We start from the raw sequence: 24,061 nt of genomic DNA, 5'->3' as shown, positions 1-24,061 counted from the left end.
ATGTGTGCTCCCATGGTCATTGCAGCACCATTCGCAGTAGCTACCATATGGAATCAACCTCCATGTGTAGCAGCAAAGGAACGGAAAACAAAATATAGTACACACAGAGACCACTGCTCATTCTTCAAAATGAAGGAAGTATGATCATTTGCAACAACATGGATGAAACGGGAATACATTATGCCAAGTGATAGGAGCCAGGCACAGAGACACAAGTACCATGCAATCTCACATATGCAATCTGAAAAAGTTGACCTTAAAGAAGCAGAGAGTAGAATGGTAGTTCTGGGAGCTGAGGGGATGGAGGAATATGCAAGATATATTGGTCAGAAGATAGAAAATTTCAGTCAGATGAGAGGAATGAATTTAAGAGATCTATGGTACAGCATGTCAATTATAGCTAACACCAATGTATTGTATTCCTGAAAAGCACTAAGAGCAAATTTTAAGTGTTCTTGCCACGAAAATAGTATGTGAGGTAGTATCTGTCAATTAGCTCAATCTAGGTCTTCACAATGTATACATATTTCAAATCATCCTGTTGTACCTGATAAATGTGTAGTAGCACTCCCTCCACCACCTTATCCAGGGTTTCACTTTCCACAGGTTCAGTTACCCATAGTTAACCATGATCTGAAAATATTAAATGGACAATTCCATAAATACACAGCTCTTAGGTTTAAAATTCATGCTATTCTTTGTTGTAGGATGAAGTCTTGCACTGTTCAGCTCCACCCTGCCGGGTGCCCGAACATCCCTCTGCCCAGCACATGTATCCATATACGCTGCCTTTCATTAGCCATTGACTTGCCATCTTGATTTGCACCACGACTATCAAGCTATCACAGTGCTTATGTTCAAGTAACCCTTTATTTAATTAGGGCCTCAAAGCACAGCAATATTGATGCTGCCATTTCAGATATGCCCTCTGAGAAGTCATAAAGTACTTCCTTTACACGAAAAGGTGGAAGTTTGAGTTAAGGCAAAGCATTCTATGCCACGGTTGTTAGGATCTATGGTAAGAATGAATCTATCTTTAAAATTATGAAAATTACAAGTGCTAGTTTTGCTGCTACACTTCAAACTGCAAAAGTTACATGCAGAGTGGATGATTAAATGCTTGCATGAGATGTAAAAGGTGTTAAGTTTGTTTGCATGTGCAGAAAAAAAAAAAAAACATGTACACACACACACACAGTATATACGAGTATCCTGTCTAGTTCTGGGCATCCGCTGGGAGGTCTTGATGTATTGTCTGTGGATAAAAATCCCCAGACTAATGATATGTGAAATAATGCAAATTATATTTACTCATTCACCTAAGAGCATCCTGGGGAAAGGGGGCATGATGAATGAAATTATTCGTAGAGAAAAACTTGAATACTTTTTAGATGAAGTCTTCATTAAAAGTACAGCAACTGTACTGCTTGATGATATCCAGGTACTTCCTAACTTTCAGTACTCATATTCAACACTTGTCTTTTGAATGTAAATCAATGACTCATAAGCTGGTGTCTGGGTAACAGATGAATTCTTATGTAAGTAATTCCTTTAACTTGAATGAGTGACTCAAGAGTGTGGCTATTGTATGTGGCCAGTCTTGGCTGTATGTGTATTTAATATTGTGTTTTAACATGCCTATGCTATGCTTAAGTACTCTGACTTTTCTCACTTATCCCAATTTCCCCCAGAAAAGTTGGTATATTCAATATTGTTCTATCATCTAAATACAGAATTAAAAATTTCTTCTACTCTCTGCAGTAATCTCCATAAAATCACAGAAATTTGTAACAATAGCATGCTCAAGTTATAGATGCTGCCAACAGCTGTTTACATGGATAGAAGCTAAGTGTTTCATGAGAAGATAACAACCTTATCCATAGAGGCATGTGGTATTTGAGTGACAGTCTAGAGTTCTGCTCGCGCTGATCAGTAAGTAGTGCTGTTAGAGCAGGAATTGATGCAGGACTTTCACAAACCGTGTCCTGGAAGAGTAACTGGAGGAGATGGGAATGCTCTGCCTCAAAAAATACAGTATTTGTGCAGGAAACAGGATTAGCGACCACCCTGGGGAAAATGGGGAAGGCTGGTGGGGTTTTTTTTCCCGAAACGAGAGTGAAGTCCACTGCCAGACACTTGGGGAAGTAGATTGTAGACTAGGCTTTCAGGAAAAGTGTGCATTCGTAGATCTGCGAAATGATGGACCAGACTGGCTCCAGAGTTAATGAGTTCCTTGTCTTTGTTGAAGGGCTGTCTGTCCTGAAGTCAGTCACTGGGGTGAGATTTGTTGGATAATCTGTATTTTCCACTCCCTAGGAGTTGTGTGACTGCTTTTATAGAACACAGCAGATTCAGAACAGAAAAGGCTTTAGTGCTTAAGAACTGCTTCCACAGGTACATGCACGTGGGTATGACTGAGCCACACAGAAGTGTTCGTGATGTGCATGCTAAATGGTAGAGAATTATTTTGCATTTACATATAAATTACCACCTATTTTAAAATACCAGATATTACCTGACCAATATTCAGAAATTAGGTAGAGTTTACCAAAAATAAATTTAGGAGATAAAAATTCCTAGAATCTAATCTTGATTTGAAACATTTTAAATAACTAATAGTTTGTCTTTATTTGTTTAATGTGACTATGATGAAGATAAAACTTGATAGAATGTATAGATATTGAATTTAAGAGCCTATAAATAGCCATTTGTTTTTATCTATAAAATATGAACTTTAAAAACTATGTGAAAAGCAGAGTCAGGGAGAGGGAGAAGTACAGAGTGGGAGAATCAGATATCATCCATCTTCTGATTCATTCCCCAAATGACCACAACAGCTAGGGCTGAGCCAGGAGCCAAGAGCTTCATCTGGTCTCCTACATGGGTGCAGGGTCCCAAGTGCTTGAACCATCTTCTAAGGAGTTCCCAGGCACATTAGCAAGGAGTTGTATAGGAAGTGGAGTAGCAGGGTCTCTAACCAGCACCCATATGGGATGCTGATGCTGCAGGTGGCTTAACCTGTTACACCACAGCCCAGCCCCATGAACATTGGCTTAATAATGAAAAATTAAAATTTATCTCTTTCAGCTAAACATTAGCAGACTCATAATTGTTATTTCAGAATAATGAATATTGTATACTAATATTAAATAAGTTTTGGAGTTCCTGTTCCTATAAAGATCAGTATAAGCACATAAAAATGTATATTTTCAACCAGTAATGATTTTCTGCTTTGGTATATTCTGAAGTAAGATTTTTTTTTACTAATGTGAAAATTGTTATTTTGGGGGCTGGCACTGTGGCATAGTAGGTTAAGCCGCTGCCTGTGGTGCCGGCATCCCATGTGGGCACTGGTTTGTGTCCCAGCTGCTGCTTTTTTAGATTTTTTATTTTAGAGGGGTGGGGGGAGAGGGAGAGGGCTTCCATCCACTGGTTCACTTCAGATGGCTGCAACAGCTGGAGCTGCACTGATCTGAAGCCAGGAGCTTCTTCCAGGTCTCCCATGTAGGTGCAGGGGCCCAAGGACCTGGGCCATCTTCTACTGCTTTCCCAAGCCATAGCAGAGAGCTGGATCAGAAGAGGAGCAGCCGGACTAGAACCGGTGCCCATATGGGATGCTGGTGCTTCAGGTCAGGGCTTTAACCTGGTGCGCCACAGCGCCAGCCTGAGCTGCTCCTCTTCTGATCCAATTCTCTGCTAGTAGCCTGGGAAAACCGTTGAAGATGGCCCAAGTGCTTGGGCCCCTGCACCCACGTGGGAGACCTAGAAGAAGCTCCTGGCTTTGGATTAGCCTAACCCCGGCCATTGCAGCCATCTGGGGAGTGAACCAATGGATGGAAGACCTTTCTCTAGGTCCCTCCTTCTTTGTATCTCTACCTCTCAAATTTTAAAAAGTCTTTAGAAAAATTTATAGAATCAGTTTTGAAAATAAGTAAACAAGAACACCAGTCGCCTTTCTCCAGGTCAAACCACACACTGGGTACACTAGAGATTGTTCACCCACATTTAGAGAACTAAGTCCTTTTGAAAACAGATCTCTTCTGCCCTCCCCGCCTTGAGAGGGAATTGGGGAAAGTGGGCCAGTTGGAACTGCTTGAGACTGAATCCATCAATTGACTGACAGCACCTTCATATTCTTCCCCCCAAATATATTGTACGAACTGCATATTACACAGCCTAGGCAGTCTTGGAAAATCTATACTCATTTCTCTATTCCAAATGTGAAGGTCCCCCTTAAACCTAGCCGACTTCTGGAAGGATTTACAGGGAAAATATAACGAGACTGATTTTCCAACACGTGTTGGACACACAGCTCACATAAACCTCCGGGTAGCCCTTTGTAGATTTATAGGAGGTGGTGCAAGAGAATTCTTGCTGTGGAGTGCGCCTCTCCTGCTTCTGAGTTATGTCAGGTACATAGGAATCACTCCCAGACCCTCTCCCGGGACTCCGGCAGCTGCCTCTAAATCCTCAATTTGACACTTTTCTGCATGGTTATTAGAGCTTTAAAGAAATGTATCAGGACTCTCAGCCAGCTTAGGGAAAGCTATTTTCCCTGGACGGTCACCCCTGCAAGGCAGTACTGGTGGGGATGTTTTAGTGACCTGTTCGTCCTGCAGTTTGGGGCACATTTCTTGAATGTTGCCTTCCTAGTGTATCAGTTCTTAGAAAGAAGGAAAAAAAGGAGGGGCATTAATTTTGTTGCAAAGTAGGTTAAAGTGATTTTTTGATTTGGGGATAACATTTTCTTCTGATTTCCTTCCTTTCACCGGACCTCTCTGTTCATTCTTAATCGCTTTCATGGTCTCTTCATCTTTGGCCTGTTACTTAAATGTTGCTCCCCAGGTAAACCCATCCTTGCTGGTAACTTCCCAAGCACTGCGGCCACATGTTGATGACACCCTTGCGCCCCATCTCTTGACCAGGCCGTTTTCCTGTCTCCCAGGCAGTAGGAACTTATGTTCTACCTCTCACCACTGGTACAACAAAAAAAAAAAAAAAAAAATCAAACTCCCCTCCCCCACTCCACACCATGACATTACAAACTTTCCTGGGTTTTCCGAGATAATGCTGATCTGTTTCTTTCTTCTCTGTAAGATCAGCCACCGAATTCTGTTTGTTCTACCAGTGATACATCGCAAATGTATCACCTTATCTTCAGCCTAGACAGGGAGTCGTAGAGGTTGAATGTAGTTACTCCGAGTTCAAACTTTCCTGGATGTGAATTCCAATTTGGATATGTACTACCTGCATGAACTTGTACAAGTAATTGACTTAGGAGTGTTGGTTTTGTTTTTTCTTACATTTGTCTGAAATCAGTATTAACAATACTATCCATAGTACTGTTCTAAGTAAGATAAACTTAGGAACATGTGCGGCAGAGCCTGGCATGTGATGTATCCTCGGTAAAAATCGTTGTCCTTCCATGTGATCTGTATCAGTTTCTCTTTTCGGCTACTTTAACATTAAGCTTTCATACTGACCTTTCCATCTTGCTGTGTTCCACACTTCTTACCATCGGTTTTCCACATTGCAGTGAGACAAAGTTTCTAAAATGTAAACCCAAGCAGGATGCTCCTCCTTCTGAGACCCCTTGATTTACTCCCCAGTGTTCAAGATATAGGTCAAGTTCCTTTTTGTGGAGAGTAAGGAAATGCCATTCTTCTAACTTGCAAACGAGATTACTTGTTTAGTGCAGAGTCAGTAGAGAGCATTTTAGAAAAATTTCCCAAGATGTTAACACCCCTTGACTTAAAAATTCTATTTCTTGGACTGTAACATAGCTATATTTTTTAAAAGTATTGTCAAAATATTTGTAAGAGCACAAATTGGCAAGCAATGGCCCATCTGCAGGTGACTGGTAAAATAAACTTTGGTGGTTCAGTGCATATAATGGAATAGCATGCAATGTCTATGAAGAATTAGAAACGTGGCTCATTATATACCATATATTCTCAGAAAAGCCTGAAGCAGAACTGTGCATAGTATAGCTGATTTTTATTTGTTGGAATAAGTGTTCAGAATATATATTATCCATTCTTATATATACACTAAATATCTGGAAAGACACATAGAAAACAGTTCATGGGGTTTTTCTTCCAAAAGAGAAATGGGTGGCTGAAAAGACATACAGAAAACCTTTCCTTGTACGTTGTTTTTCTGCATGTTTTTCCCATGCATATATTCCAAAATATAATTTATTAAAAAGAGAAACATTCAGCTCCATTTCAGATTTAGCTTCCTGCTAAGTGCACCATGGGACGCAGTAGGTGATGATGGCTCAAGAACTTGGGTCCCTCACAGCCCTGTGGAAAACCAAGATTAACTTCCTGGCTCCTGGTTTCAGCTTAAATCAGCCATGGCAGTTGTGGACATTTGGGGAGTCAACCAGTCAATGAGAGATCTCCCTCCCTCTCCGACTCCCCCTCTCACCCCTTTGATAATTTTAAAAAATTTAAAAAGAAATAGTTGTTCATGACAGTCTCCTTGCAATTTTTTTTTTTGACAGATAGTGTTAGTGAGAGACAGAAAGGTCTTCCTTCCGTTGGTTAACCCTCCAAATGGCTGCTTTGGCCAGTGCACTGTGCCGATCCGAAGCCAGGAACCAGGTGCTTCCTGAGTCTCCCATGTGGGTGCAGGGGCCAAGGACCTGGGCCATCCTCCACTGCCTTCCCAGGCCACAGCAGAGAGCTGGACTGGAAGAGGGGCAACTAGAACAAAATCCAGCGCCCCGACCGGGACTAGAACCCAGTGTGCCGGCACCACAGGCAGAGGATTAGCCTAGTGAGCTGCGGCACTGGCCGTTGCAACTTCTTAAAATGTACCTCATGTCTTTGCCTATTTAGCCTTTTGAACTAAGCAGCCCCGAGGTCCCCAGGTGCTCTGTCCTAGGGTTCCATGCCTCAGAACACTTCAAACCTCCCCTCCAGTTTTCCTCAAGTCTACTTTCCTTAAAACTCTCAAACTTTTAGGATCGAGTCAGAATTTAGGCTTGTGGACTGCAGAATTGTATTTGGTACAGTAGGCTTGGTGTTGCAATTGCCTATTCTCCTATCTCCTTTCCCTAGACTGCCATCATTGTATGTACTTGGTGGTGTGACTGGAAGAGAGGGTTGTCCAGCTAACATTGAAGGAATAAATGTCATCCTCCTAAATGACACTTTTGGGTAAACCAGGGAATACCATTCTTATGTACCCAACGTGGATAGCATTGTTGAGAGCTTACAAATGGCTGACGTAAGCACATGTAGCAAGTTTAGTCCAAGAATCCAGTCGAAGGCTGTCCTCATTAGTTCCTGTGACAACATTCTTTCAGGGCTGTGTAACTGACTTTGCCTTAACATTGAAGTTTAAAAGCAGTTATGTTAATCTTGGGAGAAAAGGAATGAAGTGGCATAGTATGATCTCCAGGTAATTTGCATGGTATCTTCAGACACAGGAGCAACCACACATGTAGGGGTCTTAGATGGGCATTTTGGCAGATTTTTAAAGTTTTTAAATAAAAAAATTAAGAAGAGTTGAAATTTCAGTTTTACATCCCTAATACATAACTCCTCTCCATAAGAATTTGTCTACAGAAACCTAATTATTGTATGGGCAATTGTAGCCACATTGACATGTAGCTATTAAACACCTTGTTTATTAAATTCTCTTGCAGATAAAAGTGCCAGAAATAAATGAATGCCTGTTATAACAGCTGAGCTTTCTTGGTTACAAGAAAAATACCTTAACATATTTTTTGACTCTGTGATTGGTCTACATTTCAAGGATATAAATTAATCTTCAGAAGATCCTAAAGAATATCTACTCTGGACACTTGACTTATACATCAAGTTGGCCATGTTAGCAATCTAATCACAAACCTGTAATTCAGTGGACAACAATTTCTTATTGTGCACAGCGTAGTGGCTTTTGCTATCATTTAGGTCAGCCCAAGATTGCTGATGCACCGTATGTTTCAGGCCAGGGATGATGGATGGCAATCTCTGATGCCCATCCCTAAGTGATTGGAAAGATTGAAGACACACAGTTCACTTAAGCTTGCTTACTATTACATCAAGTAATCAGCGTGATAGGCAAGCCCGAGCTCTTTATGTCATCCAACCAAATTTCTGCAGGAACAGTATTTCACATTAAAAAAAAAAAAATCTTAAGAATTGTGCTCAAGCTGACATTCCTGTTAGATTAATCATTCAGCAAACAGTTTCACCTCAAACCTGGGTTGAGGAGTTTTAAGGAACATTTTATAAGGCCTTTTCTGTAACAGGCCAATCTTGTTTCTGTATTTCAACAGAGCAAATAAAGTGCACGTCATTGAAGTTGTAAGTGAAAGCTGAAAATTTCTTTTAAACTTTACTCAGGCTGGAAAAAGACTTGAAAAGTTGTAGTCTGATACCTAATGTCAGTTTTCTTGTTAACTTTAAATGACAAAAATCCTACAAATTTCTCTTTATTGAAATTTATTCATGTAAATACCATTATCAGAATCACATCTGAACAATATCCAGTGCCAACAGTTAGGGTCATGGTCCTAGCTACAATTCTCCTATGGATAAACTTTTCAAAAGTGATGAACACCCACGTGTATCTTAAATTGTCAAATTTGTACTAAGTGCATAAATCACTGAGCTAAATTCAACAAAATCTTTGCATTTATTGTTTCAGATTCTGTAATTTATAACTTTAAGCAAAACATTTCATGGAGTAATTAAATAGATCTTGATATGATTTAAGTAACTGAGGGAACACAAAGCATAGAAGACCTTAAAATTGTTCATCATTGCGCATTTATTTTCTGAACAATGTCATAATGTACGTTTCTCTGCCTGTTAGAATACTTGCCCTGCCTGCCATCAACACAGTCTAATTTTAGCTTTGTAGAGAAAGAATGCTGAAGTTCATTTTTCTCTTGGGAAAACTTTTTGGCAGTGGGTAAGAAACCACTCCGGGGCCAGCGCGGTGGGTTAGTCCTCTGCCTGCGGCACCGGTTCTAGTCCCGGCTGCTCCTCTTCCGGTCCAGCTCTCTGCTGTGGCCTGGAAAGCAGTGGAGGATGTCCCGGGTGGTTGGGCCCTTGCATCCATGTGGGAGACCTGGAGGAGGCTTCTGGCTTCAGATCAGCACAGCTCTGGCCAAGGCGGCCCTTTGGGGAGTAAACAGGTGGAGGGAGGACCTTTCTGTCATCTCCCTCTCACTGTCTTTAGCTCTACTCTCAAATAAATAAAATATTAAAAACAAAAAAAGAAACTTCTACTTCCACTTGAAGTTGTCTTATCAGTTCCAATGAACATGTGTCATCTCTCTCCCTTATTCCTGCCTATATGTAACTTTTTATTTGCAAAAATTATTTGTGGAAGCTTATAAGGCTGACAGGTAACATAAGATCCCTGGCAACTAAGTCTCCCCCCACTTATTAAAGGATGGTTCTGGTCCTTGCGATGAGCAGCACTAGCATTAGCTGAGGACTTCTTAGAAACCCAAATCCCTGGGGTTGCCTCCAAGACCTGCTGAGTCAGCAACTGTGTTATAACAAACTCTCCTTTTGGTTCTAACTCACATTGAAGTTTGAGGCTCAGTTATTGTAGAGTCCTAATCAAAGCTTGGATTTAAGAAATAAGTTGTGCATGTGTGTGCTGGAGTCAAGGGTGGCAATTAAAAGCAAACCATTCTGCAACTTGAGAAAAGCTGTAAGAATGTTCAAAGTAATCCTAAACGTGACTGTAACGAAGATATATGAGCATAAGCTCTATGGTCAAACAGAACAGGTTTCGACTCCTGGATTTTCTGCTACTAATGAGCTGTCTGATCTTGCTCAGCTTACTCAGACCCTCCTAGTCCGTTTGCTTACGTGCAAAATAGGAAGAGTATCATTAGCTTTGGGTGTTGAATGAGGCAATGTATTAAAGAAGAGCTTAGTGGTAGTAACTAGTATGTGATATCTAAGTGCTAGTTTTAGCTTGTTTGTTGCTGTTAACATAAAAATGATTCAGATTATAATTTGCCTAAAAGGATTCATGCTGACCCCACAGGTTACACCACTTTGACTGGAGTGGTGAACCCTGTCCCTGCATGCACATTTGAATTGCCTAAGGAGCTTTTGGAAAATACCAGCGTTTGAGCCCTGCTGTCAGAAATTCTTATTTAATTGGTCTATAGTGGGGCGCTGGCATCTATATTTTTTAAGAGGTCCTCAGGTGAACCTAAAATGCAGACAGGGTTGAGAAGTACTGTTATAAAACAGGCTTTCCAAACTTGAATGTGCATAGGAATCATCTAGGGAACTTGTTAAAATGCTAGTTCTCGCTCTTGGGGGTTGAGGTCTGAGATAGTCTAAGAAGTCCCCAGATGACAGGAACTTTGGATAACAAGGAATTCAGATATTGAGAAGTATTCAAAGTTCCTAGGGAAAAACAAAACACTCTTCAGCCTGTAGTTTTAAGGGGAAATGGAATCAGAAGGTAGGGAACTATATACAAGTTTTATTTAAAGGGAAACTTATTGCTGGCAGCTTTTAGCAAAATAGAGCATTGCTATGCTTTATGTTTCTTGATTGCCTTGTTTCATGTTTCTGTATTTGGTATATAGATTTGGATTCTGGAAAGAATAGCAGCTTTCGGTATCTTTGTCATCTTCGATTTTTTTTTAAATACACATATATTAGTATAAACATTAAAAGATATTACCACGATATTTTTCTACAACAAAAAAGGAAGTGTTAAAATAGAGCACAATTTCTAATATTTTGAATACAGGAAATTATCTTTTGATGGCACATTGAATTCTTAAAAAATATATCCATATCAGAGTGAATTTCAGATGAAATCCTTTTGTTAAATGTGTTAATTTATTGAATTAAATTTCTTCATTAGTTAAAAATCAAGTGTTCTGAATGATGCAGTTTATGATAGTCAAAAATCAAATAAAGCAATTTTAAAATGCCAATAAAGGAACAGAACTTAAGGATTTATAGTATTCTCATGTCAAACAAAGGTATATGATAATAGTATCTATAGCGTGAACTCTGGGAATGATGTTTAAAGAGATAGTCGAAGAACATGATCTTTGAAAGTTATTGAAAGACATGGTCTCCCCCTTCATCTCTGCTTCCCTCCGTTCAGATAAAATACTAGAAGCATGCAGAGTGATTATGGAACTAATAAATTTAGCTGACATGAAGCAACTGGAAACAGGGATCAACACACATGAATTATTTCCTATTACAGTTCTTAGCAAGAATAAATATCATTGATATCTACTTGAACAAGCTTCCCAAGAACATTCATGCCCTGTCTAGAAACCTATGCCCTATTTTAGGGCACAATGTTAAAATGAGTACAGCATCTTAGTCCTTGAAAAATAAATTTCCATGTGTCTTGGGGATCACAGTGCACAACATGTGGGCTTGTGGCTGCTGGGAATGCAAACATGCAAATGAAGAAAAAAATGAGCGAGCTTGGGAAGCCGAGGCTAACGATCTTCGTTCGCATCACTCCAGAGTTAAGAATCTGAGCTTCTAACCTGTGCAGTCTTGGCTCCTGTATAGGGAGCCTGTTTGTGTTTTAAAGGTAAAGATGGCAGGCCTGTAAAACACAGTGGCTGGCTGGTCCAGTCAACCGTGTGCATCTGAAAGTGGCAGAATATAGAGTAAAGCACAACCTCTTTCTGGGCCCTAATAAAGTAGCTGTTCATCTGTGGTCAGAGAGCACCACGAAGGACCTTGAATTCCTTCATTTTATTTTGCAGAAAGCCAGACAGCTTTGCATCATCTAGTTCTATCAATCAAGGACTTCAACCACCACTCGCTGCTGAAAGCTTTCCTCTTTGGCTCTTTTTTTTCCTTCACAGACAGCTCAATAACTTGTCTGTGGAGCTGTGATAAATGTGCCATGGGCTTCTGAACTGTCTGTTTAACAGAACTGCATTTCAACTTATAATGCCTTGACTAACTGTATATCAAAATATTTTGTCATGATCTCCAAAGGCTTCAATTGTTTCATGCTTTGCTTCATCAAGTGGTTTTATTTTCAAGGTGCACATAGCAGACTGCCAACTATCTTCTAACATAGCAGTTCTTGCTCAATGAGTAAGTGGTGGACTTAAGGGAACATAACTGGCAAACTCCAGTACGTCTCAAGAGCAAGTGCAAACTTCTAATGATTTTTCTGCATTTTATGACCACCACACATCAGCTATAGTTTTAAACACCAACTTTATGGCTGCCTGTGACTGGCGGGATGGAAATTTCCTAGCGGTTCTGTCCTCTCGTGTAACAGTAGTCAAGATCACAAAACCTTATTTGGGCACAAGTACTTGTTTCTGCTAGGGAGACCCAGAATAGAGCTATTACAGTAAACGAGTAACTTCTCACTTTGAAAGAAGGTGGTTCTTTCAGATCAGGTGGGAGGTCAATGACAGGGCAAGGAAAGCAGGCTCCTACTGCAGCTGTCTGCAAATGAGCTTTTCCTGCAGATACAGTAAGGACAGGTAAGTAATGGGGAGGTTGATCATCACCTCATCTTTAAAATCATTTTACTTAAGAAAAGCCTTCACCCTTGTTTTTAAATTTTCATTTTACTTTAGAAAAAAATATCCATACATTTATCACTAAATTGCATTCATTTTGGGAACAAAGACTTTTCTTCCTAGTTCACGGCCAAGAGAAAAAGGGGATACTGCAGTGGTTGCAAAGTACATGTCAGTCCTCAAAAATTACACTAATACTCAAGCAGGAAATTAGGAAATTGTAGGTAAGTGACATTTAAGGTTGTTACTGCTTTTCAGTTATATTTCTGTGGACTGAATGCTTAGGGTATTTTTGATTCATACATTGATGAACTGAGGCAAGAACTGCTTGTCTGATGCATGGCATTAACTTCCCACAAATGTTTTAATAAGAATTAGGAATTCAAATGGGGTAGCTTAAGAAGTAGGATCTTGCTGGCACCGCGGCTCAATAGGCTAATCCTCCGCCTTGCTGCGCCGGCACACCAGGTTCTAGTCCTGGTTGGGGCGCCGGATTCTGTCCCGGTTGCCCCTCTTCCAGGCCAGCTCTCTGCTGTGGCCAGGGAGTGCAGTGGAGGATGGCCCAAGTGCTTGGGTCCTGTACCCCATGGGAGACCAGGAGAAGCACCTGGCTCCTGCCATCAGATCAGCGCAGTGCACCAGCCGCAGCAGGCCAGCCGCGGCGGCCATTGGAGGGTGAACCAACGGCAAAGGAAGACCTTTCTGTCTCTCACTGTCCACTATGTTAAAAAAAAAAAAAGTAGGATCTTTTTTGAAAAGTCAATCATTAAGAGCCGTTTAGTTTGAAGCCATTTTTTGCTTCACAGTAAAAGTCCTGTAGAACCAAAATCTACAAGCAGCTGCCATTTGCCATTGTGAACCAGAATAAGCTGGCCTCATTCAGTTAATTGAAAACAAAAGTTGTCTAAAAATAAAGAAATGATGAGGTTTTGGGGCCAGTGCTGGGGTATATCAGGTAAAGCTGCCACCTGTGGTGCCAGCATCCTACATGGGCACCAGTTTGATTCCTGGCTCTTCCACTTCTGATCCAGCTCCCTGCAAATGCACCTGGGAAAACAGAAGATGGCCCAAGTGCTTGGGCCCCTGCACCCACGTGGGAGACCTGGAGGAAGCTTCTGGCTTTGGACCAGCCCAGCCCTGGCTATTGCTGTCATTTGGGGAAATGAACCAGCAGATGGAACATCTGTCTCCTCCACCCCATGTAGCTCTGCCTTTCTAATAAATCTTTAAAAAAAAAATCTGAGGTGTTAAAATAACAGTTCTATCTTATAGCAGCCTAAGGAATGGACTTTCTTGAATTTATAAATTAGGAAATAAATTCAATATTGCATTAAACATGATTTAATGAAATATTGAATTCTAAATCATTTGGAGAGGTACTTAAGCAATCTTTACTCCTCCTTCACTCCTGCACTGAGTCATTTTGGCAAAAGTCAAACCTGGAGGGTGGTATCTATGCAGTACTATGTAATGAAGCTTTTAGTTGTCTAATGACACTTGACATACTATTCAGTTTTGTAGGATTCTTCTAATGCCAGCACTACCTTATGCTATACTCCTGATTTTGTTTGAACAGCTGAGGTCCACTGAAGCAGTCCCAGCTAAAGCTGTTAGGTGATAGATATTACTCATAGCATATTGGGTGCCTTCCTAACTTGTGGACAATTAATTATATACTATTATAGAATGATTGTCACTAAAGTGGATTAAAGTTGTTCCAACTAATACTATAATCCATAGATTCCTAATACAGAATGAATAGATTTTAGTACACATCTGTGGTAGAAGTGGAGCTAATTCAGTGTCTGTGGAGAGGCAGAGGATTTGTATCTTTCCCAGAGCTCCCTCCCACTTCTGCAGGATTTTACCATTGCTACTATTTTCTAGTATAGCAAGGGAGATATTTTAGGCATTTTCTTTCTTCTAGTTCATAAGTGTATGCTTCGTCTAATCCTTTCCATTGACAACATTCTGGCCCCACTCATTTGTTTTTGGAACCCACAAAGGACCACCAAGGTCTGAAGGAGAAAGAGCATCTGCCACTTTCCTCTGTTCGGGGCTTCAGGGTCTGGACTGGCTGAGTTCTCTGTCATCATGGAGCAAGTCCAGGAGATGAGTTCTCCAGAAGCAGAGTCCCATCAACTGGTAGTGGCTCCAACAATGGTTGTGGAGGAGTCTCACTAGTTTGGGCTCAAGCAAGGCTGCCAGGATGCATTCATAATTTCTCTCACCAGCAAGGAATGGAGAGCTTGTGGGGAGGGGACTAGCTGACCAAAATAGGAAATCTATTGTGTAACTTTAGCAGTGTATCAGTGTGTCCATTTTCTGGAAACTAACATCTAAATGCCATCTGCATCTTCTATTTCATCCTGGCTAGCTTTTTTGAGCTTTTGTTTATCTATAAGTTATAATAATGCTAAAACATGAACATGTCAACTATTTGTTGAATTATTGTATTGTGTATAAACAGAGATGCTGTTAAGTGATCTCAGGGCTAATGAGAATAGTGGAGATTATCTAGGGGCACCCCCTTCATTAAAAGGTAAAGAATGGTTGGTGTTTCACTGTCTGGTTCATGGGCCACATCTCTCCCAATCTCAGCCCAGCCCTCTTTCCCAAGATCACATGGTGCCATATTGGCTGCCTCTTCTCCGTTCCTGGCTCTTAGCAGGCATTATTAGTGGATCAAGGTGTTTATTGCTGGATCCAGATACAACCTTAGACATCTTCTGCAGTTGTTACTATCTTTTGGGATGTAACATGTGAGATGAATCTGTTATTTTAATGTGTGAGGGGCATTATACTCAAAGTAAGCCATGAGAAAGGAAGCAGGAAGCTTGTTTGAGATAAATTGAAGGTTCAGGGAAATTTAATAAATGCCAAACACCATGTGTCTCTCCACTTAGAGAACAGGAAAGAACATCCTAACTTTAGAAAACTAGGTGTAAAGGTGCCATAATTGTTCATTTTGCTTCGACTCTTGTGACACTGCTTCTTGGCATCCAACCTCTCTGGATGCCTGAACTACTGAGAACTAATAAAGTAACCTTTTAGAGACAAGTTTCTTCTGGCCAAGTCAACCTTAGCAACATACATGGTTCAGTTGTTAAAGTCAGAGTCCTATTGTCCACAAGCCTTTTATTCCTCTATCCTAATTTTATGTATTCAGAATGAAATCCTTTGTTGTTCTAATAGCTTAAATTCTTCAGGTTTTTGTGTATGTGTAATGCATGTGTCATGTGTAATGTGTGCCGTATGGCATTAGTGAGTATATAACCTTTCTACATGTATTTAGCATGTTTTATACATCTCATCTACATTTTTGTAGGGAACAGGTTTATGCTATGCTTTGAACCAGGCTACAGAATCCCTTTCTGGTCTTAGTTGACTGGCTCAACTTGCTGTTGTGGATCCAGTCCATTCATGGCAGTGCATTGAGTCACCCAGAAAGAATTATCTATTATTTCTCCTTGCAACTATATTTATTCTTTAAATTTCTTTTAGTCTAGGCAGTTTACTAGGATGGGTTCAGATAATCACCAGTTCACTGCCAAGTTAACCTTCTTCACATGGACGATCTGGGTGATGTGACAGTTAAGTCAGTTCCATCCATCCACGTACAAGAACATCACTGAATGTCACCCTGCTGATTCCAGATCCTGCTATTGGCAGTCTTCTGTAGATTATGTGAATCCTGGGATAAGAGATTGTTATATAGAAAAGTCCATCTTTCTTGTAAAGTAAAGTGAAGAAAGGAATATGAATCCTTAATTCTGAAAATGCTTGAATCTGTTTTCTTATGCTGAAAACTTAGTGATTTTCAACATCATAACCCATATCTTGATACTCAGTTACCTAATTTTACATTGTAACTGCTGATTAAATGTTGCTTCTCAGGGCTGGATATGCTTGACTTACATAGTTTGTTCTTCATTCTGCCTCAGTTAAAATTTCTGATTGGCAGGCTTAAGTGAGCATCATTTTTCCCCCTACAGAGAAGTGATGGGATGCCCCCCCCATTTGTTTTCAAAGAAAAGATTCAAAATGTTGTGCATTTTGATTTTTGAAACAGAATCCAAAATATCAGATTAATAACATGGAAACATATGCAAGCCTCAGTTCCATTTGCTGTATGTTTTAGAAATTTACCTAGATCCTTTTGCCTTTGCTTTCTTTGTAAAATAGCCCCTTTTCCTGAAGGAATGCTGTAAGATTTTTAAGGTGGTAGGTACAAAATCCCTTATCTTTCTGACCAATGAAGTGCCGAAAATATTTCATGGGAAAAATTTTGGTTTGTAAACCACAGACCCAGAAAAAAATCAAGTGACCTGAACATAAAACAAGTAAACCAAACCATGTATTTAACTGTATCATGGGTGACAGGGTAGAAGAGTAGAAGAACTGAGAGAAATTTAAAACATTAGATGGTTTGTTATATTTTCAGGACTCAGAAAATTACAAATACCACAGATATCAATTATACTGATTATAGCTCAAAAGAAGGGAAATAAGAGTAGGAAAGGGGCAAATAATCCAAAAAGGAAATATGTAGAGATAAAATGAAATGAAAACGTTTTAGAATTACTGCCAAGTTCTGTCATTTTCATGTAACTGGAGACCTTCAGCTACACATTGCTGTTGACTCATTATAGGAATAAGTCAGGATATTACCTTAATTTTATCTAGCTGACAAGGCAGATTAAAGTCAAAGGCAGAAGTTCCTCACCCCTGCGCAAGGCATTTGGTGGGGACCCCCCCAACCCCCCCCCCCACACAGTCTTCATTATCTAAACAAAATTGTTTTGTCTGTACAATAGCTCAGTCATGCTGACTAGCTTTGTCTTGCAGTTCCATGAGAGGTGAAAACAAACTTAATCACTGTTTAAATTTTGTTTTGTTGTTTTTGAAAAGTAGATTGAGTAGTGAGTTACTTCTCTGCCCTCTCCAAAATATGGATCATTTGATCAGAGTTCAGATGAGCATTACAGAAGAGAGGAGGACTCTAGACAAAACGAGAAGGCGCCCGTCACCAGCAGTAGTATACCTCTGGATGGCCAGGGATATACAAGTACTAAATGCAGCAAATCCATTCTTAGGAGACCCTGCTTAGATCACACAAAGGCCAGAACATCTTTATTCATGGAAAGGAGGAAAGTCCAGTCAAAGCGGTTTCGGACAAGGATGTGTCTGAAGTAGCAGGTTCTGTTTCTGTTTCCCCAGTTCTGTCTTCCTCTCTCCACTGGGTCTGCATCTTTGTCTCCTGCTCGCTCTTTGCATCTGCGCTGAGGTCTCCATAGGTCTGCCCTGCCGGTTTCCTCCCAGGAGGGTGTGTGTCCTTCCCCAGGTCAGTATGGTTTCCTTGCTGTGTTGGCACTCACCCTTCTCTTCACAGCGCCGTGTTTACTGATGTCACTTTGGTAACTTAAAATTGATTCATGTGTGAATATTTGTACCACAACAATCAGCAAACGACACAAGTTAGGGATTTAGTTCACTTTTTCTGGAATATTTTGTTAAACATTTGCAGCACACAACTTCCAATGTTCCTTAGGAGGTTGTAGTGAAACTTAAATGTGAAATACTTAAATGGGACAAACAAGTACTCCATAGTACTAAGGATTTATCCTTGAGACCGTAAACTCATTTCTTTTCTTCTCCAGTATCACAATTCAACTGATGTATGTCAGTGTAGCAATAGAATTCTATATTACTAAATAGAAAGTGATATCACCATAAATCTAGGTAGGTCTTTGTTTTGGGTTTGGAAAAAATGTGACTTTGTGGAAAAGTTCATTATGTACAAAGGAAAATGTTTTCACGCCACACAATGATGCTTAACAGTGTCTACATGCCAGATCATTCTATATGGGTTTATTCTTTTGCTATCAACTTGAATAAACTTAAAAACAAATGAACAGCAACTATTTGGGGCTGTAATTTTGTCTTTCTACTCTGGCAGATACAGGGAATTGATGAGTCCCTGTTGAAGCTTTCTGTAAATCTTCATTGGATAGGTTTTTCCCCTCTTAATTTAAGGTTAAAAAAAATAGTTCAAAACAGTCCCTATTCATCTGTTTCATATCACTGCAAGGGGGAAATATTTTATCAATTGTCCATTTGCAATTCATATGTTGAAGACTTCAATATGAAGAGTGAAGAAGAATATCATTTTGTTGAAAGCTGAAAGCAAACCTAGCACTATAAATGTAATTAACTAAACTTGAATTTGGCAAGGATCCTGACATTTTCATTTTAAAGAACACCAAGGGAACACAAATACTCTGTACATGATTTCAGTTAGTGGTGTGAAAGTTAGTCATGTTTTATGAAATTTATAACAGCTGATTTTTCTCCAAGGCAACAAAGGTGGTTTGATTATGTGAGAATAGTTAAAAGCCATATTTTGGCTTTCATTTTTTTTTTTGAAGAATTGAAAAGGTCTAATTAGACCATCGTGTTATTCAACTGTAAATATTTATGGTAATTGATATCATGAATGTTCATGTACATCTAAATACTTTATCTAAATAAAGGACTATTTGCTGTAAAATGAAGGGCCAGGGTGACATGACATATTCAGAAATAAGTTTTGTTCCTTTGTTTAGAAAATTCTTGTAAAATCACCTTGCTGCTCATAGACGTGAAATACATAGAGCAAAATGATTTTTTCTTCTTTTGGCCAGAGCTGGTATAACAAAGGAAATCAGTTAGAATAAAAACCTTGACCAAATGTTAGGTTTCTGCTCAATTTAATACCTAAATAGAAACATGAAGAACCATGAAAGAAGTCTCCTTAAAAGCAACAGAAGTATTTCTATAAATTTCTCTTTATATGACAACAGCTTCAAAAACTCCTCCCTTGTGCTACAAAAATGTGACACCTGCAGCCTAGGTTGAGGCAGCTCATTAGCTGAGCTGTCCCATGCGTGTGTGTCTGCCATCAGCATCTGCTGAAAGAGGAAACACTCACCCTGCCAGATTTGGGTCATGAGGTCAACAGGTCTCATTTATTATTCAAAATTGCTGTCTGACCTCTTATCTCCTAGGTCAAAGGACGTTGTATTCCAGTTGGTTGAATTCTTTAATGATGAAGCCACTATCTTGCTAGATAATAAAATTACTTCTTCCTTCTACTGGGCATTGTGATTTTCTCTTCCCCTATCTGAAAATGCACTATTTTGAATTATTGAGTGGAAGGGCCACTAAAGAAAGCCACTGGTTTTCATTTTTCTTTTTCTTTTAAAAAAAATGTCTAGAGATTTAGATGATTGTGGCTGTGGACAGTGGAAGTAATTTTCTTCACTAGAATTTGAACCTTTCAACCCACATTTGAAATTCCATCACTTCCTGTAGAGCATCTATACTATGCAGAAACCAAGCAGTGTCTGTGTGGATGCCCCTGGAATGTGGGTGTAGTCAGTTTCCAAAGTAAGAGGAAGTGAAATCAGGTTTTTCTGGTTAACATTTCTTTCAGGAAGAGAAATAAGTTACAAATGTTAACATGTCTTCCAATTCAGAGATGTTTGGGCACATTTATCTATGCTGTGCAGATTTTTAGAATCCAAGAAAAAGGATTTTCTAAGCCACTTCATGATTTTTATGTCTCATCTCATAAAACACAATGAGAGAAGCATTTTAAAACCCACTCCCATAGAAAATATATTTGAAAATATTCAGACATCTAGCCCTAGGCTATAAAATTAGCCATAAACATTTAATAAGCAATAGCGTGTGAGCTGGGATTGGGTAGCTGTGTGTATCGTTCCAAAGAATGATTTTAGCCTTTGTAAAATGTAAAGCCAAAGGTCGCAATGGTCTGCCCTTCAAGCAGATATGAGATGTGACCATGTGCTTTGTGACACTGCACATGAAGAACTTTGACAAGCTAGTAAACAGAATGTGGCATGCCTGAATCCAGTGAGGCATTATACAGATAAAGTTACTACTCCAAGCTGGGATATATATCTTTTTCACCAATATTGAATCTATATATCTGTCTTTATAGATAATAGCATGTATATAGATAGATGTGCAGCAGTTCCTTAGGGGATAGTCTAAAAATGTCAAGTCACACTTGCAAGGAAGGCATTCCCAGCAACCACATTTCTGCCCCTTCTTTGAATACGCTCTGCAGCAGGTGGTAAATGGTCACTTCACTTCCTCCCTTGTCGCCCTGATCTTGCAAGACTATTGCCCTAAATGGCGATCAACTGCCTGATAGGATCAGAAGCTTTTTTCCCCAGAACTGTGTGTGTGTCTTAAGTCTTCTTCCATATCTGAATTGTTATCCTACATCTAGTTTTATCACTCTTCACTGATAACTTTCACTAGGTCACCAGAATCCAAGTTTCCCAATTCCCTGCTTTGTCTAAACCATCTTATGTTTGAATCTTACAATTAAAATTTTATACAGTGTCTGTATGACTCCTAAGTGGGAATTCTGATTTGTGTTTTATTAGTAGGTAGCATTAGAATAAATCCTATGCACAAGAATCAATGTATGGTAATAAATGTCTCCAGTTTGTTTATGGACACATACTAAACCAGAGAAAGGGAGACAAGATTCTGTCTCTTCACCCATGCCCTTGCTCTGTGTGCTCTAGCTAAAGGCATTTTGCCCTTAGGTGATAGATAAGGTCAAGAATGAGTTTGATCAGATTTCCTTTCCAAGTCATATTGCACAGTAGTTGGAATAATCTTAAGGATGTGAACATGAACATGCCATGTTCCACAAATAGTTTATTATATCCTAAATGAAATGGGAAGGCTAAACAAGCGTGACTAGGCTTCTAGTTGGGTCCTTCTATCCACCCCCTCCATGTTCATGTTTGTCAGTCACCTCCCCGTTTTCTGTGCTCCAGTTCTCAGACCAGGTTACCCTGCTTCGTACCTCAGAATTTTCATAACCTATTCCAAGTGATGCACATTCAACCTTCTCTCCTACCACCTAATTTCTACCCATCTTTCAGCTCTTATCTTAAAGATCACTTCCTTAAGAGGCCATCCTTGGCCTCCAGGCTTCATTAGGTTTACACATGATTATGTATCCTCACAGAATCCTGTGATTGCTTTTCAGATCACTTACTTTCGTATGTAATTAGTAATTATTTCTCCTTTCTAAAAAGTTATTTGAAAGTCAGAATTACAGAGGAAATAAAAGGCGTACACGTGCACACACACGCATCTACGATCTGCTGATTCACTCCGAGTGGCTGCAACAACTGGTGCTGGGCCAGGCTGAAGTTGGGAGCTTCATTGGGGTCTCCCTCATGGGTGGCAGGAGCCTACCTCCTTCCATTGTTTTTCCCAGGCACAATTGCACAGAGCTGGATTGGAAGTGGAACAACTGAGACTTGAACCAGCCCCCATATGGGATGTCAGCCTCACAGGTGGCAGATTTACCCACTATACCAATACCTGCCTCATTTCTCCTTTATTAGATGATGTTATGGCTCCTAGTGAGATTGTAAGGATTATAGGTGATGGAGATCATGTGTATCTTGTTTGCCACTCTAAGATCTGTATTTTGGAACCTGTCACATAGTAGATAACTATTGAATTAATAACACTGTTATTCCCTTTTCTCCATTTATAGCTGTCCTAAATGGAGTGCTATTTATCCAAGAAGATAATATACAGAAAGTCTCTGTCCATTTCCCAATCCATTGTCTATAAAGGAAGCTAAACACATTTTCCTCCATTGGACCAAGGTGCTAGGTGACTGACGGGGGCTTGAAGGGAAGGCAGAGCATGTTATGAGTAATTCAGTCCTTAATAAATAGAATGTTGGAGAGATTTTAGAAAATGAGGCTCAGAAGCTCTGAGTAGCTATCAATAGTGTGACCATCACTGCCCTGTGGACACTGGGACTCTGCTGGTGGCTTGATGCATCACCATGAGTGATCAAGAGCAATCCATGGGCCCCTGGGTCAAATCTAGCATACTGTGTTTGTGAAAAGTTTTGTTGGAACTCGGCTAAACTCATTCATTTATGTATTGTCTGAAATTGTTTTCATGACTCAACTGCAAATTTTGGTAGTTATGATAGAAAGTGTATGACCTACAAGTCTAAAACATTTAATGCTTTGACCTTTAAGAGAAGGTTTGCTAATCCTTGGTCAAGACTTCATAGAAGAAGCAACCATAAGTCATAGATTGTTTCTTCTGCACATATAGTGCTTGCCACCAAGCATGGTTCAGTAAATGAATGAATTAATTAACTTAGACTTTTCTGATTTAAGTGAACTTCTGATTTGTGGAGCTTATGTTATTAAGGAGGAAGCAACATTTACCCATTGAAGTATCTGCATGGAGAAAAGGAAAAGCAAATATCTACATATGGACAAGGCAACTCAGAAATCCTGGAACCAAATCTGGGTCTAGGGTTTAGGGATTTTAATTTGGGAATATAGTATGGATTTTCACCACTTAAAGTATCTTTATACATTTGAAAGACACAGGGACAGAGAGATAAAAGCTGGTATAGTCAGGGGGAGCTCTCCCATTCACTGCTTTATTCCACAGAACTCTAGCAGCTTAGGGCTAGGCCAGGCTGAAATCTAGAGCCATGAATGTCACCCATGTGGGTGGCAGTGACCACACACCAGCCATTCCCTGCTGCCTCCCACAGTACACATTAGCAGGAAGCTGCAATCATTGGAAGCAGAGCCAGGAATCCAACCCACTCAGATAGAACTTGAGATACCTGAAAACCCTAACTACTCCAAACACCTGCCCCTGAGTATATGTATTAGATAGCTGGGCACTGAAAGACAACAAAAGTCAACTTTTGTCTTCCTGTGAAACCAAGGCCTGAAATGTAGGACTTCAGCTTAATCAACCATTAATATGCTACTAAAGATGGCCTTTATCAGTCTAATGTCCTGACAGAACTCTTCACATCTCTGTTGTTGAAGTTGTTTTACAGCATTGGCATTTAGTTTGTGTGTACAAGGATATGTTATTTTCTTTGCACTTGAATTTTCTCATCAGTAATGGAGAAATATGAACCTAGTTGATGGGATCGTTTTAAGGATTGAAGAATGCAGTGTATGTGAAGTATCTTTATATGTTTCTGAATATAGGTATCTGATAATTGATTAACTGGTTTTCAAACAGAGCCTGTGTGCTGTATTCTAGTTTACTCAGGAAACATGTGGTATAACATCCACTAGCAACATGTTCCAAAACAGCTCTATTGTCATCTGACAATCAACACACAGGATGGTAACTACCTGTTCAAAGTCTCTTGCCTGTTAGACAGTAAAATCTGAGTGCATCAACCTTCCTTGCATTCCTCTTTCTTCTGCTCAGCACCTTGCACAGTATCTGGACCAGGATCTCCAAAATATGCATATTGTGGAATGCCTAACACTAAAGAGATAAAAAGTACCAGAACAGATAAATGTTGTCAATACTTACAAGCTTCTATGTAAGAACTCTTTGAAGCAATTATTTAAAAAAAATAAGTTTTCTTTTTATTTGAAAGACAAAGAGCTCTGTTGATTCAAAGAGTTTACTCCTCAAGGGCTGAAGCTGAGC

The 24,061-nt window shown here is 39.8% G+C and overlaps 1 protein-coding gene and 1 pseudogene across 1 annotated transcript in view; both read left to right on the top strand.

Annotated features, from left to right (window-relative positions):
* WDR72 (WD repeat domain 72) overlaps window positions 1-24,061 on the top strand; it is a 210,518-nt gene that overhangs the window by 156,465 nt on the left and 29,992 nt on the right. The gene's annotated exons all lie outside the window — the stretch shown is intronic.
* LOC133769728 (DIS3-like exonuclease 1) overlaps window positions 1-24,061 on the top strand; it is a 57,039-nt pseudogene that overhangs the window by 23,857 nt on the left and 9,121 nt on the right.

This window comes from Lepus europaeus, chromosome 11, assembly GCF_033115175.1.
Source record: "Lepus europaeus isolate LE1 chromosome 11, mLepTim1.pri, whole genome shotgun sequence".
NCBI classification, from domain to species: domain Eukaryota; kingdom Metazoa; phylum Chordata; class Mammalia; order Lagomorpha; family Leporidae; genus Lepus; species Lepus europaeus.
Note: the sequence above shows the minus strand (reverse complement) of the source record. Positions and strands in the feature narration are given on the sequence as shown.